Below are 18,935 nucleotides of genomic sequence, written 5' to 3'. Positions count from 1 at the left end.
TACTTTTCAAATCATACCATGTTCTATCGTTATATTTTTTTTAAATTTTTAAATTACAATTCCCATTTTTTTAAATTTATATTGCAAAATAATGAGTTTTCTGCTGTTAAATCGTTAAAAAATCAGTCTATATATTATAACGCCCCGAGACATACCAATACTATACGTGTCGTACACTGACAAAAACTTATTGTCAAAATATATACGTCTAAATAATATTACGAATCGCTAATATATGTCTTTATTACGATGTTATAAATAAATTAATACAACTACTTGTACAATAACAATAAAAATAACAACTTAATATAGGTATACTGCGTATTATGAATACCGTTAAAAAGAGATCATTTAGAAATTGAATATCGGAAAACTAGTTTTTAGACTTTTAAGATAAAATGTCTTTGGACCAGTTTTCTTTAAGGCGATGGTGTATGTATGATACAATGTATGATTTTGTTTGCAACACGAATTTTTTGTATTTTACCATTTTACCACACATGCGCATAATCAATGATTAATAATTATAATTTATATGTAGGTAATTTAGAATTTTTTTTAAATTTATAAAATATTTTGTTTTGAATATAACGGCTGATATTATAATAATACTTATGCTTATATAAATATTTATACGTATGCTATTTTATAATATAAATTCATTGGTTAAAATTGAGATGACAAGGTAAGTGGAATTCCTCTTCTAATTTTAAAAACCTTTTAATTTTAATTTCAGAAATCCTAGGGATAATTTAAATATATATGAATTCAAATAATACAAATTAAGTAAACAAATAAAAATAATAAAATATAGGTACTGTAATATACACTTTTTTATAAATAATAACAATTTAAAACATATAATAATATTAATCTAGATTCTAGATCATCTTAAACTATATTTTATAACATTATAATGATTATAATCAGTTTCGTTTAATATGTGATAATATTCTGTCTGTTTTTCTGTCTGTGATTGGTGAAGTACACCTATTTTATGATTTTTTAATGAGACAATACTATCAATTATGAGTTTGAGATTTTAAAGTTTTATATAAACTTAATTTATTATTGAGTATGACCAATATAATTGGTTGATATTTTCAGCTACCACAATTCATAATTTATAATTTGTGCCTTTCTTATACTATACTTATTTAATACTGATGTAGTAGGCACTTATAAGTTATTTACAAGTAATAGGTATTTAAATTATATATTTAATTGTTATTACATGAATAGTTCGTATGTACCTATTGTTAATGAAATTAAAAATGTTCATATCAATCTGAATTTATAATTAATAATATTTTATTTTTTGTTTATTAATTAATTATTATTATTATAAAAATATAAGAAGTATATTTTTATATTTACCAAAATAATAAAATCACAGCAGAATAATATAAAATTGTTTATATGTTTTCTAATTTCTAAAGTATCTTAAAAGAATGTGAGATTTAAATTTCATAGATTCCCCGTGGTTATATCTTTTGCGGATTTATTATTATTTTTTTTTGCACCTAACTAGATTTTGTACAAATCATACTGCACAGCTGGTGTGGACAGGTTTGTTATAGACATATTAAAGAAAAACATTCTTTTTTCGTATTTTGAGAAGTACACAAACATATATATATTTTTTAAATAAAAACCATGTAGTTTTAAATCCAATATAAATATTCGAATAGTTATTCTTGTTATTCAAAAAATGATAAGCGTCTCAAAAAAAATTAATAATATTTATCAGTACATATTTTAATAAAGATTTAAAAATAATCAATTTTTTTTATCATTATATTTATGAATTTATTCATAAAAAAAATATATTTCATTTTATAAAAAACTATTTTTAGGAATTTATTATTAGAGTAACAGTTTTAGTATAATTGAACAGCTAATAGCTATTTAAGGAAGTTTTCAAACTAAAAAATGAAATTAATTTAAAAAATAATAAATATACACTATTAGTAAAACATTAATTTATATAAGTACATAAGATACATATTAATTATTAATATGTTCCCATTATTCTTTTATATATGAATATATTTTCAAATATCGATGTATCTACCCAACGTTATTTTTTCAAATTAAAATCTATTTCAAGCTAACAGTTTTGTCTAAAAATTATACTTAGTGTTTGTAAAAACAAATGATAACAGAATAATGCTTTAAAATTATATTGTGATACTTTTAAAGTGCACTGCGATTGGTGGATTGATTCACCATATTATAATAGTTATAAATATTTTATTTGTTCAAAACTAACTTTAAATTTAAAAGAAAATATTGTGTAACAACCATTATATGACACATATATCTTACCTTATTGAATCATACCTTTACATCAAAAAATTAATACATCTAACTATCTAAGTCATAATATTTTCCCATTAACATATCACCGCGTGTAACTAAGTTTCCGGCATTATAAATTATAACCGTATTTCAATAACCAGGGTTATTCCAATAAAAAAAGAACTTAACTTCAGCTCAATCGATTACGTTCAATCTTCGACTAAAAACTAATTAACTGTAACCGGATTTTATACGATATATTATTTTGAACAATATTTTATAATATGTACTTTGTATATTTATGACGAACGGTGAAAGCGAGGGTGCGCGTATTTCATTTCATATATATATATTTGTATATTATTATTATTTTTTAAGTTTTCGTTGTTCCAAAGGTCTTTTCCACCCTCCATACCAGTAAAAAACACTGGGGACCCCGTTTATTATGAAAATTTCATTAAGAAGTTTTCGCGGCTGCACGCGAAACGCGATCAAACTGAATGCGGTGGGACATCTGTTGCCCCGCGTGTATCAAAACCGACGCCACCGCCGAGTACGCAATCCGTATATTGCCAAACTTAATCGTCAGTGACACGTTTCCCAGACGCTGTCCATGACAGTGTAGTGTAGAGCAATGCAGTGTAGTTTAGTGTAGTGTAGTGCAGTGCAATGTAGTGCGTATAGCGGATATATAATATATATATATATAATATATATATATATATATATATATATATATATATATAATAATATAAATGAGTCTACGCAAGCGCAATGTAGAGCAAAAGAAAAAGGCGCACGCGAGGGAGAGGAAAGTATTTAGTAACATTTGTTTCTTCCTCTTATCCCCCACTCGGTGTTGCTCGTTTAGTAGAAAACCGAAAGTTTCCCCTATCACGGCATATAATCGACGCCATTTTATTATGAAAGTTAAAAGTCTCGATTTCATTATCGCCAAAAATCTCTCGTTTAGACACGTGGAGGGGAAAAAACCAAAACATGACTAAATATAAACTGTATAAATATATACTGTTATATATTATAATATAAATATAGTAGAAATTGGAAAGGAGTAGTGTGATTTTGAAGAAAAAAAACACAAATAAATAATCGTTTCTGATAAAGAATAGAGGGGAGTCACAAAGTCGTAAAAGCGGACATTTCCGTTTTGACTTTTGGTAAGTACTTTGACTTTTTCGCTCTGTATACCTAGATAGTGGTTACCGATTATATAGTATATTATATGGTCCAATTCACACAATGCAACAATATTTTTAGTACGAGGGATCTACACTACATTCACTACTAATATTAATTTAAAATACATTAATCACTTCGTTCAGAATCTAAAAATTGGTTTTCTATTTATTTTAATTTGAGCATGCCATTTTCTTATTATGTTTATTAATATGTTTTCTTATTATTGTTTAAACCTAATCACATCGATTTTGATCGATCACAGTTCGATAAATATGATAATGACAATAGAAATAGATATAATAGGTATCTACTTTATTGTATATTTACATAATTTAGAATAAAATTAAATATTTTATAACCACAAAATGTAAAATTGATTCTTAAGTATGATTTTCAAATTGAAAACTAGGTATAATCTAAAATGTATAATACTATAATAATATATACCACGGTAAAAATTACAAACAAGAATTTAGGTAAAGCTAATATATTATTATAAGTATAATATATTTTTCAAAAATGAAATAATGTTTTGAAATACTTTGAAAACATTTTATTTAAAATTTTATGTAGAATATTGTCTTATAATATGATAAATTATTAAATTATATAAAAATATTCATTTGGCCGATAATGATTTATGGATGTAGTTTTCATATTAATAATTATAATGGGTTGATAATTATTCCAAATCGCGTTCATGGCACATATTTCACTTTGTTTGTAAAATATAATCTTTGATCAAACAATAGGTATTATAAAACGATTGGTTTTGTTAATTAAATTATAAATATAGCTGATTTTGTAATACGATCGGTGTATGTTCATTTATGATACCAATATCATTTTGTCTGTCTTTCACATAAATCGTTTCGTATTCGGTTTTTAAATTCATCAAAAATCCATCTGTTTAATAAATGATTTCAAACACTGATTAGAAAGCCAACAAAGAGATTGTATTATGTATATAAAATTGAAGCTATCACAAAGGACGTCATTTACAGACTTAGCCTAGGTTAAGTCAGGTAAATAATATTTACACGGAAACGCTGTAAAGGTAAACGCGGTTTAACAAATAAACTTCATCATGTACTAGCGACGCAGACTGAAAAATATACCAGTGCATTTAACAAATATACAGGTTGAATTAACAAGCAAATATTTGTTGATATAGTAACAATATGGTATATGTAGTACTTATTTCCATAATATATCATATATAACGTAAAGCATCTAAGATATATAATACATAATACAATTTCTATAAAAAAAAAACCATCCAAGTGTTAAAAAAAAAAAAATAATAATAACGCATTAAATGACAAATAAAAAAATGTTGCTATCACGAATGTTTTAGAAAATAATAACACTGTTTAAATAATGTAATAATAGTTTTAAATTCGATGTTAATAAAACTCCATGGATACGATAATATTTATACATACAATTTCATGTATGTAATTATTAATATATATAATTTTTGAACTGTTCTATAATACAAACTAATGCATTTAACTCTACATTCTACAAGCCATTGTTAAATCATATTTATAATAGGTATTAATGATTAATTTAATTTACGAAAATTGTCGATATCAGTAGTACTTAACAATTAGTATTATTGTAATTTAAACAGTACACTTTATGTTTGTCGAAGTTATTGTGGTCGTTTTTCGTTTTGTGTATAGCAAAATACGTTTCTGTGTGCTAATTGCTAATTAATAAAAAACAGTAAACAGGTATATGGTGTCCAAACAACAATTCCGCGATACTTAATAATAACTACGTTTAACGTTTTACGACCATTGTTACATTTATGGATTAATAAATCGTTCGAGATTATTAAGAGTAAAAAAATGCGTATATAAAATAAATATTTTTAAATACACTTAAGCTAATTTATAAATGTAGGTTTTATAACATTATTATAATACTATGAATTTATGAAATATGACCTGCGGTTTTGCCCATGTTTAAATTGTATTATATATAAAACGCTTTAACTAGGTTTGTTAAAACAATTTTTATCGAACATATTGCTTATAAATTAGTATCGTAGATTGATATGAATAAATTCGTGATATTTAAACTATTTAGTTTAAAATAATTAGTCTAAATATTTTGAATATATTATTGTTTACAGATAATTATATTATAAGTGATTTTGGAAAGTATCAAGTGGGTACTTTAAAATTTCAGTTACAAAAAAAAAAAAAAAAATAATAGAAACCGTTGTTTTTCAATTTGGTTTTTAGACGATCATATAAACGCCTAGTGGAAAATACTGTGTAAAATAAACAAATAACTATAATATAAATTTGCATTATGTTTTATTTATACAACACATTGATAAATCAATAAGTGTTAATTTTTAGAAATGCTCTAAAAACTATGCACGTACACAGGTTTATTATTTATTCTTTCTGAGAATTAATGTATTTTCCAGAATAAATACGTTTTTTCTCAAAAACCACCACGAATGTGTAAATTATATGGTTGTTGGCCTAGATAATGGGCACATATATAGCACTATAGTGATATATTAGGGGTCCAAAATCATCCAAATTCAGCCAGGATGGGGATAAGTCATATTAATTAAGTATTATGTATAACTCGAACTCGTGTAATTTTTACTGTTGAATAATATTACATCTTATTATTGCAATATCAATCCACTTACAACTTTTTGAGCTGAATACTATTTAGTCATCAGAAATCGTTGACTCGGTAAAATTGATTGAGTTGGCGCGCGACACTTGTTTTCGGACCTTCCTAATATTTTTCCCGGTTCACCTCATAAATAATTCATTCACTCACATTTTTATTTATTTATTTTTACATACACACGAACTCGATTACGGTGTACGTCAAGAACAGAATGATTATATTGTGGTCAGATTCGGTAGGTTGTCACTCGTACGTCGGCTTTCATTATTATACACGGCGTTCCATTTGAACTGACGAAACTACTGAAAACGTCGACTCCAATCAAACACCAGCAGTGTAATACACATGTGAAATTACTTCCGATAATAATGCACCGTCCATCAAACGCGTCTAAATTATATGTTATGTTATGTAATAATATTATATAATCATATATTATTTTCGCCAACACGCGCGGTATTATACATTATTGTACGGGGTGCGAGGCATCGATTATGAATAAGAAAACGATTTCGGTACCGAGAACCGACAGCCTGCAGTGTGTGCGTCTATATATTATATAGACGCAATAATTCAATAATATAAGAAATAATAATGGGCGAACAGTCATCATAATTTATTCGCAAACGCATAATAATATTATTATATTATTATATATATAATAACGACCGATGTAATATATTGTATGTTTTATAGTCCTTTTATGCTCGTCGGTTGTATATGTATTTATTAAACGCCGAATTGTAACAAACATTATTCGTTTTCGATACCACGACTGGCCCAACCTCGCCCGCCAAAGCTATCAGCGATACTTTTCTTCAACTATGTTTTTGTGTATAAAAAAAAATCGGGAGATTATATGGAATAATTCTGAATTCGGAACCTATCGTATACACGTATAATACATCTCTATCCAATCAATGATGTATCGTTTTGATTTTAGCATAAGTCTACCGTTTTGACATATTTGTAATAAATTTCTTAAAAAATATGTACTCAATGGAGTAACTTTAAGATATATAGTTGGACGATAACGCAATGTATTATTGTCAATATTGATATCGGCAGCAGAATATTTAAATATTTTATAAAATAATAAATTATTTTATTTCAATTATAATTTTAAAACTCTATATATTTTTATTGTATTTTTACTATTTCCACACAACTAAATGAGGAAGAAGTCGCTGTGTTATAAAATCGGTCGAACCATTTATAACTAAATAAATGTGTACCTGGGGTACTATAGTACTATACCCTATAAATGCGTAACCGGAGGTTCCTATATATAATATATATTATTATGTGAACGGGTAAAATGTAAAATCCCCTTTGCGCACAGTAAACTATATTTTTGCGTGAAATAAAATATATAATAAGTATAACACTATCTATGCAATCCAATGACAACTTTACTTAACCTGCCGTAATATTATTATTGTGTACCTTTATTATATAGATTTGTAAGCGAACATATTTTTATATAATATACACCAATCAGTAAACACGTATATAGTGAAATTATCATAATGTTCGTCAAGTTTTTACCACATTTAATAGTCGAAGGATACCAGTTTAAATTCTTCTATGATTATAAATTGCATCAGTAAAAGTATCTAACAAACAATCAAACGTTATCGTTTTAATAATGTGCACAGCTTTTCAGTTTGGAAACTTATCAACGATTGAGAATCAAAATAATTTTATTAGTTAAAGACGACATTGTGTTTTTTTCGGTTTGAAACGGTAGAAATTATAAACCGTTCGGCTGCTAGTAAAAAATCGTTATTATTATTATTAATAATAATAATAACAACACGATCATACGTGATATTTCATCCCAGGGCAATATTGTGCACGTCGTTGGACTTGTGACCGACTTTCGGGTTATCTATTAGATTTACGATTCGCGTTTTCTATTATTAGTTATTACAATATAAATATATATATGTATGACTATGGGTTGTACACGTACACACACTCGTCTCACACATACACACACTCAAGTGCGCGCCCTTTAAGCTTGTCGCGATCACACACCACCGTGGTCGAGTAAAATTTTTCGAAAACCAATATTGTATACGTGCGAAGCTCGTCGTTTGTTCGTGTATATATATATATATATATTGACAATACTTGGCGTATATGGCTAGTCGGTTTTTAGGACTGGAAAAGATCATCAACAACGTCGCGTGCAACGAACGAATTACGCGTTATAGCATCGAGCAAGCACTTCGGTAAACTGTTTTCGGAGCTAATATTTTAACGTAACTGCCGCTGTCAATGTGTGACGATGAAATAAATCGTGTCCCTCAGGAGCACTTGGGACTGTTCATTGCGAATTCTCACGGTATATATGTATTCACGTATATATGTATGTATAAATGTATGTATATATAATATATATACATGTATGTATGTTATCAGTGCGTGGAGCATGTGTTCACGAGATTAGAAAGTGATTCTTATTCGTAATATATATATATATATATATATGTATACGAACAACATCCAGCTCGAAGCACGCATGTGTAATAAATAAATACGATTTTAACTAATTATTATATATACTTGATATTTTGATGGAAACGTAAACAGTGAAAATAAGGTGAATAGAATGCAATACTATTGCGTCGTGGTTTGATAATAATAACACATAATATTATATATTTACTAAAAATTGCTTTGCTTGTGATTTACTTATATTAAAGACTAAAGTCAAAACATAATACATAAGTGCCGGTGATGTTGATGAGTATAATATTTTTGAATGGAAAGGGGATATCAATTATAATAAAATAATAAAAACAATAGATTCCTCTGAGATATAAATGTCAAAGCAAAAATTAGCCCTGCAATGCTACATTATACTTAGTAAAAGATTTTTGAGTTACAATATTCATGTTTATTTGATAAAACATTTTAAAATTACCAGTTTTGTTTTAGAATATAAAAACTATGGAAAAATATATGTAAATCAATTTCTAAGAAGTTTTCAAAAGCACAGGATAATAATATGACTGGATAGACCACGCCCATTGTCATTTGCACCTATGCCCGTAGGCAAAGTTAGTAAGACATAAAATAGTATAGACAGATAAAAGATAAATTAAACTTTCAAGTACATTAAAATAGAAAAAAACCACAGTAATGTATATAAAAAAAAATAAATATAAGTATAGAGCACTTAAAACCTTTGTAAATTTTATTTTTATTAAAAAACCACACATTTCTCTAGCACTAAAATACTATATAATATAACACAATAAATTCAGAATTTTACAATTCAAACCATGAATTATTTTCGCTATAATACATTATTTGGCTTATACATTCTATATTTAGGTTCGTATATTCTTCTTTCATCTAGCGTTCAATGCAAATTGTACACCTTGTTGTATTTAGTTTATTGTGCCAAAACTTTTTTGATTTGTCTTTACCAAGGTGTGGTGTTATATATAATACTTATTGTTATACCTTTCTTTTATGAATTCGTATAAAAGTTTGACTTTAATCGGACTACCGTCGACCATACGCTATACTGCTCTTAAAGTGACAATAATAATGTTACAGAAACTATTTATATTTGACATAGGTACTTCGTATCTAAATAGTATGACGTCTAGAACAATTGTTTATGATAAAATAAAAGGTGGCCTATGGTAGGCAATTTGAAACCGTATAATGTATGTTCATCGTTCATCGACCACTAAACAAAGTGCAATATTATTCGACTTAAACTTATTTGTGACATTAATGGGAATTGTACGAGTACATAGTTATTATATTATTATTGCACCTTGATAACCGTTTTAATGATTATTTCCATCAATAAATGTTTTAATATGTAATAATATATATTATATGTTGCTAAAAATTAAATTTTATTGTATTTTATTTGAAACTCAAGTGTATATTCATGTAAGTACGTCGGTGAGATGTGATTTATAGATTCTGGGCATTTTGAATTTGATTTTAAACGATGTAATCGAACGGAATTGAAATAAATGTATTTGACGTAAAATATGGTAACCGGTATTGGAATTGGATGAAAGGACAGTGACCATATTAAATACGATTTAAAGATCTTATGTAAATACCGTCTTAAATAAAAAAAACTACTGTACCACCAGTCTCCCACGTAAGGCTGTTGGCCTAGGATGGCAAGTTAAGAAAACTCAGAGTATAAAATAAACAATCGTACAAGGAGCGAGTGACCAATATTTAAGTGAACAAACCAATTAATTTATATGTACCGTCGTGCTACAAGTATATATTATAAAACTCGTCGTATAAAATACACAAACACAATATGAATAATATGAATAAAAATAAATACGGGTGCCAAAATAAAAGAAACAGTAAAATATTATAATAATTAACAATTTGGTAAGAAACAATAATATTGAACGTGATCGATATCACAGTTATCACGGATAGTATACAAAAACAAAATAACGATACCAAACTCCTAATTTCTGCCGACAGCTGAGTCCCTCACAGTGTGACCACTAGACTGGCTGCGCTTAATTATTGGACCTGATATCACTCTATTTTAGGTGACAGGTGCTAGATAGATCATTGACACACAAATTTGTGTGATATTTTTTACGTACTTCACGGATTTGTGATTCGAAAAGGGACGAAACGAAAGGTAATGATGACGTCTCGCACAACGACACAATAATAGTAGCGTAGACGACGTAACGACCTGGCAATTAATTAATACGCGGTACCAAACATCAACGACTCACACGGCCAAAAACGAGTAATGCGTCCACGCACAACGCACAACAGCGGCGATATCCCGCACGACAAGATATTGAATAGTAATTAAAAGGTCCGCAAATGCTTTTAATAAAACATACGTCAACGACGCCGAATGATACAAAAAATGGCACAAAATGGCCCACAACGAAAAAACACGCACACGCGACAAAGGCGATGTCTGGTACGACGGTCGCGGAAGAACAGATAGTACTTCATGCGTAGGTGGATATTCACGGTTGTCGTACAGTTAAGTGAGGAGAGGACGACGGTTGAGCTTGCCGAGCTTATTGCGTACAAAGGTCGTCGAACCTGGTCTCGAAATATCGCGATAAACGATAATCATATTATATCTTGAACAATTATTCAACCAAAAATCTCTATAAATATAGATAATGTTCAAATATTTACCGATATCTCTATAATTACCTTAGACAGTTTTGGATTAGTAATAACTAGTACCATTGTATTCGTGATTCTCCTATCAAACCACAATAACTCGCTTCACCCTCCACTCCTCTACATAGATTGTACTAAAACACAAATGGCATAAAATAAAAAATAAATTAACTCTACGCACATACAACGAAATGAACGTCAACATGTTATTAATCAATGAAATCAAGCTATCAAGTTAAGTCCTCACAGCTAATTAAAAATCACAATTCCATGCTGATCGCATTGAGAGTACTGTATATCATCTCGGATACGTATATGTCGTCGTCTTAATCCGCAATAAGATTATGTATAGGTATACTATGATACCGGTGATAATATGATGTCTATCTAATTAGAAATTTCTTTGTGATACTACCAAATACGAGTCACCATATTCGTGCGGTGTACAAATATGAAAACTAAAACCAAGTAATGAAAACTGGTAATACAAAAATCTCCACACAAATCGGACACATTATTTGTTATCCTAAATGTAAAACACCTTTTTTTTGCATAGCTGTTGCTCAAGACGACTACATCGTCACCATCCCTGCAGTAACCGGTCAAGTTACCTTTGAATAAACAAATTTTGGATAGTTCAATCCTTAGAATAAACCTGGTTCTAATTAATAATATGATGAATATGAAAATATGATTCAACAATTAACTGTTTACCACTTTTAGTTCTATGAAACGTAAGGGGGTCCAAATGCATAAACACTATTAATTCATTAACGCCGTAAAGAAACCCACAAATCAAAAAACAGTGAAATGTCGAGTGTCAGTTACGCTATTCAGAACGAGTATTTAAGCTACTGTAAAAAATACATCGAAACTACCAGGACATTATTAGGGATAATCGGACAAATCAATTTCATTAAAATCACTCTAAAGACTAAGTAAAAAAATAGGAACAAATGCACTTTACTACCCTATGCAAATTTTTCGATTTTTTTTTTTTGAACTTACTTATAGTAACTTAGTAACTATTTAAAAACAATAGTTCAATCAAAATTTGTCGGTTGGATTTAGTTTCGAAGTTATGGCATTTGGAAGTTAGTAATTTTGCGTTATTTACGCATACACGCTCACTATAGTTTACTGCGCCTATTACGAATATTGATGTTCTTTTTTTTGGAAACTTATGAAATTTAACGAGTTAAGAATGGCGATGCAATCAGAATTTATTGGTCAGGAGAATAATCTTAACTTAACTAAGTTATATACTTAAATTTCATTATGAATTATGAATAATATAAGTATTTATTTTAGTGACTCCCTTCGCCTGCCGGCTGCGGTCACAAAACTCGAGGTCCTCCGGACCTCTCGTTAGATGGGGGCTCGGCCCACAAACCTCCCGGGACTAAAATAGCTAACCTGTGGTGGGGGGGCAGTAAGTGACCTAAAAAAATAACTTAATCTTAATAAAACAAGTATAGTAGCTACCTTGCCTACCGACTCCTATCACCAAACTTAAGGGACCTCCTTTTGCCTACCAGCTACGTACGCCAGACTCGGTGGTCAAATAAAAAGTAACATAAGTGTATAGTGGCTTCGGTTGCACAAGGCACAACTCGAGGTGCTCCGGACCTCTCGTAACATTGACATTTAAATTAGTACAAGTTGTCACTTCCTTTGTCTACATAAGTAGAAATACCTAACCTAATAACCTAACCTAACTTGGTGTATCCAAATACTCACATTATACCTAATAATAATTTAATTAGAATAATCATTTAATTATAAATACGATTTTAGATAATAATTAATATTAAAAATACGATTTTAGATTATATTATTATATTATTAGGGAAACTTGATATTAATTATATACAAATAAAATGTCATTTCACCAAATGCTGTGTTCTAGGAAAGTTGACCTTTCGTGTTTGAATACTAGATTTTTTTTATTTAACATGGAAACATATAATTTAATTAAAATTTTTAACTGTGAGTTAAGTGATCTTCTCAATTCCAATATTGTCAAGCAGCTTCAGAATTGGGGTCTTGTTCCAAGAGAAGGTGACTATTTATGTCCTAGAGGGCATAAATTACGACTCGTAGAACGAAGTCATGTTAAAGACGCATATTCTTGGAGGTAAATTAGATATACACATATTGAATGAAATTATTTAACATATGAACTTCTATAGTGATATTATGTATGTATTACATATATTTCTAGATTCCGTGAAAAATACACGGATCGACATAAGAAATCGAATAGATATGAATACGATGTTTCCATAAGAAGTAACACATTATTTTCAAATTCACAATTATCAATTGCCAAAATTATTTTATTAACTTATCTGTGGATAAAACAAACCAATCAGATGTTAGGACGTTCATTATGGAAGAACTAAGCATAAGTCGACATACGATGGTTGATTGGGCTAATTTTTGTCGTGAGGTTACTTTTGACCATATGCTTTTAAAGAAAAATAAAATAGGAGGTGAATTTGTTGAGGTAGAAATTGATGAAAGCAAATTTGGTAAACGTAAATACCATAGAGGCCATCATGTAAAAGGCCAGTGGGTATTTGGAAGCATTGAGCGGGGCACTAATCGATGCTTTTTAGTCCCAGTTAAAAAAAGGATAAAGAAACTTTACTAAAAATTATTAAAGATTGGATTCTACTAAATACTACAATAATTTCTGATTGCTGGAAAATATGTATTTTACAAATATGTATGAATATAAAATTAATCACAGTATTAACTTTAAAGATCCAGATAATAATCAACACACTAACACGATTGAGGGACTATGGTGACATGCAAAATATTCACTGCCCCAATATAATAAAAAAAAAAAAAAACATCTATAGCTGGATACCTTTCAAAATTTATGTTTTTAAAACAATGTAAGGCATTAAATATTGATCCATTTACTGAATTTTTAAGAATTGGAGGTAGTCTTTACAGCCCGATTACAGCCGCATACGCTGATAATGATACTAATGATAGTGACGATAATGAGGATGAAGTAAGTGAAAACGAAACCTACATTTAGATATTATATTATATAATAAATAATTAATAGATATTAATAAACTCATTATATTATTAAAAGCATTTGTGTGTTTTAATATTAATCTATATAAATACTAATATTTATTAATTCAAAATTAACTTGATTGGCACCGTGCGTGACTAACGCAAGTAAGTAACAACAACAATATAGGGCATTATAGGCGTAAAAATAAATAATACTCATTAATAAACGTAAGTTTCGAGAAAAAAAAGAAAAAATCGTGAAACGTAGCGTTGCGCTCACGCGTAAAAAATGCAAAACTGCTAACTATCATAGGCTATAACTTTGAAACTAAGTCTGACTGACAAATTCTGATTGCACCATTGTTCTTACACAGTTAATATTAGTAAGTTACAAAAAAAAAATCGAATAATTTGCATGGGGTGGTAAAGTCCATTTTAGCCAAAAAATATTAATTAGTAGGCGCTAAATCAATGTAATTTTAAATTCTATGACTGCACAGATCCAAATTAAATATATATAGGTATACGTATCATAATATAGGCTACAGATGGATTTCCATCGTTGTGAGATCTTGTCCACAGAGCGAGGTACACCGAAACTGTTTTGACCGTGGGCTGTGGTACATTCAAACCAATATAAATTAAACGCCCTATTTTAAAGTTTTTAATTTTTTTCCGGCGAAATCAGATATTACTGCTAGTTTTATTTTTAATTTGTTAAATATACAGTTTTTTCTATTTCTGTCAATAATTTTGAAAATACTTACTTGGTCGTAAAAATGCTATTTAATCTAGGAAAAATGTCGAAAAGGTTAGGTGTGCATTTAGATTATAATAAAATCACTGTTATAATTTAGTTTAGCAAACTAATGGCGGGAAACCCATGGATACATCCATCAAACCAATCCACACTCTCTCCCTCAATCAAGGCACACAGGCATACTACAAGGATAATGTGACATGATGTGCATCTTATCTTAGCGTGCTACCCTTGTATAATCCTCGGGAAACTGTGCGATGTGTTCTTTCTAACAGGAAATGACGAAGCTTGAAAATAAAGACTTATTTCGTTGGAATTTAGTAGAACTGCTCTTTACGTAATTAATACGTACTGACAGACGACGAAGCGAAGACGTATTTATCAAAAATTAAACGGCTTCGTGGATACGGAGAAGAATGCCAAAGACCGCGTTTTCTTAAGTTAGACAGCGGTTATATTATCACGGTTATCTGTTCATAAGTTAACCGTTTAAAAAACTGGACAAAAATCGAAAGATACCGTGGTCAAAGGTAACCATGACCACGGTATCATTTGAATACAGTATGGTCGATGCTATACTCGCGGGCGGCGGGAACCGCAACATATTTTTCTGCGGTCATTCTTATCGGAATTCTATAATAACTCTTGTTTTTCTGTGTCGCATGTTCCGCGTAATTCGCAATACTCGATCAACAATATTACTACAGAAATCACAGTATTCTATGTGCCGTTCATTTGTGCAACACGTAATCGTAGTCCGCTCGCTTTTATTCAAAAAAATACGTGTCAGCCGTTTCCTCGAAGATTTTTTTAGGGCAGCGCGTTGAGATGCCTACGTAAGACGTAAGTACTTACACATCTTTCTGATTTACGGATTTCTCGCACCAGAACTTAACCGTTATTTGAAATTCATAATATTAATTCATAATTGCACATTACTATATGCGGAGCATCGTGCATGTGCATAATATATAATGTTAAATTCAAAATGGATTGTATTATGTAAATAAAATATAAAATAAGTAGTGCGAAATACGGTAAATAGTTCTGCAGTAAGTGTTCATATTATTATACTACAAAGATTATATTAATTGCGTCGTTCTCGTGGGTATCTTTTGAAATGTTGATCTAATTTTTATAATGTCAATATATTATTCCAGTAAATGCAATATGTATATGTTGTCAATATTTTAACATTTATTTTGTACCTACAAGGATCAAGGCTCAAAACTATTCATAATTATAATATAGTTAGTTACCCCTTTTTGTTTATTATTATAATATTGTTATTATTATTATTTGTAACTGTTATAGCGATGCTTACTTACTTTTGTTAATTTATGTTTTGTCTTCACTGCGGGGCGCGCAATTAATAAAGGTAAATATAATAAATACGTAGGTATCCGTGTGTACACTCCGACAGCGTACTCCATAATATTTTATAGCGTTCAGATTTATCGCAATAATAATTACCATCATACTGTCGTTTTTGAGTTTTTGAAAGACTCGGGAGAATATTATTTGGGTTCAATTAAGGAAAAATGCAAGTAGGCATATAATAAAATATAATATACAATAATATATATATATATATATATATATATATTATTATGATGTACATATGAACTTGAAAAGAAAATGTATAATTATAGAAATTTACGGCATACAATATACAAATATCATTATAATAATAATTATTATTTTATGTCAAGAAAATACGACTGAGATGATAAGATTTCTCTTGGAAATGTTCGCCTAAAATACGAAACGTACGAGGTGAAATTCTCTGAATACCCAACTTTATATATTCGCTACAAAAGCCCGAGTATTTTTTACGTACCTTTCTTGCGCGCTTTTGACTTTTGGCGTCTCGTCGTCGGCAGAGATCGTTTGTCTTTTGTCGTGACATTAATCGACCCACACTTTCACGGCGGTACGACACTTCAGCATAATATTATATAACATCATACAGTGTATATTATATATGTATAACGTATAATGCGTATAATTCTCCGCCATTTCATCACAGTAGTGGGGAACAAATATTTATTACCCAGTTTGGCCTTGCTACTTCACTTATTCTCTTATTCATTCGATATTCGATATAAATACAATACATTCATGTATATATTATATATTTATCAACATTTTTAATCGAATATTCTGCTTCATATTATATTCATAATATTGAAATACAACTTGCTCTTTAAGAAGGAAAAGTTGACGCTGGGCTAGCCTAAAAACAGATGGTTAAATAAATAAAGTCATTACAATATGATAGGATTGTGTGTGTAAATTAAATTTCCCCAAAACAAATCATGACAATTCTACACACTAAGTTCAATCCGCTTCAGATTGAATTGCTTTAAAATAATCGCTTTGGATATTAATATAAATTGCAATACATAAAAATAATTTAATAATTTATTTTTAAAATTTTATATTTTAACATGGTTAGTATGGACGTAGTTGAGTAAAATACAACAACTATTTATGTATTAATAGTTATGATAATAAAATAATATATCTTCATGAATATGTCGAAAATTAAAATTAGATTTTTTTTTTTATTATACGATGTTTGCTTGATAAATGCATGCGTGAAAATATAATAAAGTAAAATAATTTGAACTAACATATTTTAACATAATATTATCTTAGTCAAACTAAAAACTAATTTTTATTTGACAAATTTTACTACTCATATTTTTATACTCTTCAATAGTTCAATGTACATTAAATTTCGTTTATAGTAAGTTTTTAAAAAAATAGATAAACCAGAGTTGTTCCTTGTTTGATATAAAATTAATTTAAAATTAATTATAAACATTGTCAAGTGCAGTTGTTATAATTGTAAATTTTAGAGAAAATTGTTCTGGCCGAAAAGGTAACTGTAATTTTTGGTCGAAAAGGAGACCGCCCACCTATAGATGTAACGAGCTATGGTTAGCCGAACTTTTCATCGACATGAGATTATCCGTGAAAAAGCCCATATCCACTTTACGATTATTATTTTTAAATTGTTTAGCAATATCAGCCATACACTAGGTAATTCAACAAACACACTTGCCTCTTCTTTTATACTTTATTTGGTTATAGATGTTTGGAATATTTTATAAAACTTAAAGACCACATATATTTAGATATTTTTATGTCATTAAATTGATTTTTTGTGGAAATATATAAAATCTAAAATGGATGTATTGCTATTTGCTTTACAAAAATATTACCTATATATGTATTATAATAATATTATTTAGTTTCACAGGTATATATTGCTATACTAGGATAATTGTTAAAAATCATAAATAATTGTTTTGGTACAACGCTTATAAATATTAATTGCTAATATATTCAAATTATTATAGTGCCCATATCTTATCAATCCATATTATTTTAGACTATATTATCTGTAGCTCATAAAGTTGAATTACTCAGAAGTTACTTGTTCAAAATTTAAAAAAAAATCAATTATTTAGTTAGATCTATTTAGTCTTAGTGTACATACACTAAAAATGATAAATTGTATTTAAAAAATAGAAATTTGTCTACATAAGAATTCTTTAAATTACCTAAAAATCCAAGTATTTGAAAATATGTCCTTTAAGTTTATTTATAAATTCCAAAAATATGAATTTAAATAAATTTGTACAATTGGAGGAAATGGGGGTGAGTGTGTTTAGTAAATAATCCAGAACATTATAATATAGGTATGGAGACCACAATGTTAATAAAAATAATTCCATAACGATGTTGTATTATATGTGCGTTGCGTTCTGCCATAGAAATTCGTCGTTTCAGA

At 28.7% G+C, this 18,935-nt stretch overlaps 1 pseudogene; it reads left to right on the top strand.

Annotated features, from left to right (window-relative positions):
* The first annotated feature begins 677 nt into the window (after nucleotides 1–677).
* LOC113558196 lies at nucleotides 678–14,389 on the top strand (annotated as a pseudogene).
* Nucleotides 14,390–18,935: the final 4,546 nt, after the last annotated feature.

The sequence above is a fragment of the Rhopalosiphum maidis genome, chromosome 4 (genome assembly GCF_003676215.2).
Source record: "Rhopalosiphum maidis isolate BTI-1 chromosome 4, ASM367621v3, whole genome shotgun sequence".
NCBI lineage: Eukaryota > Metazoa > Arthropoda > Insecta > Hemiptera > Aphididae > Rhopalosiphum > Rhopalosiphum maidis.
Note: the sequence above shows the minus strand (reverse complement) of the source record. Positions and strands in the feature narration are given on the sequence as shown.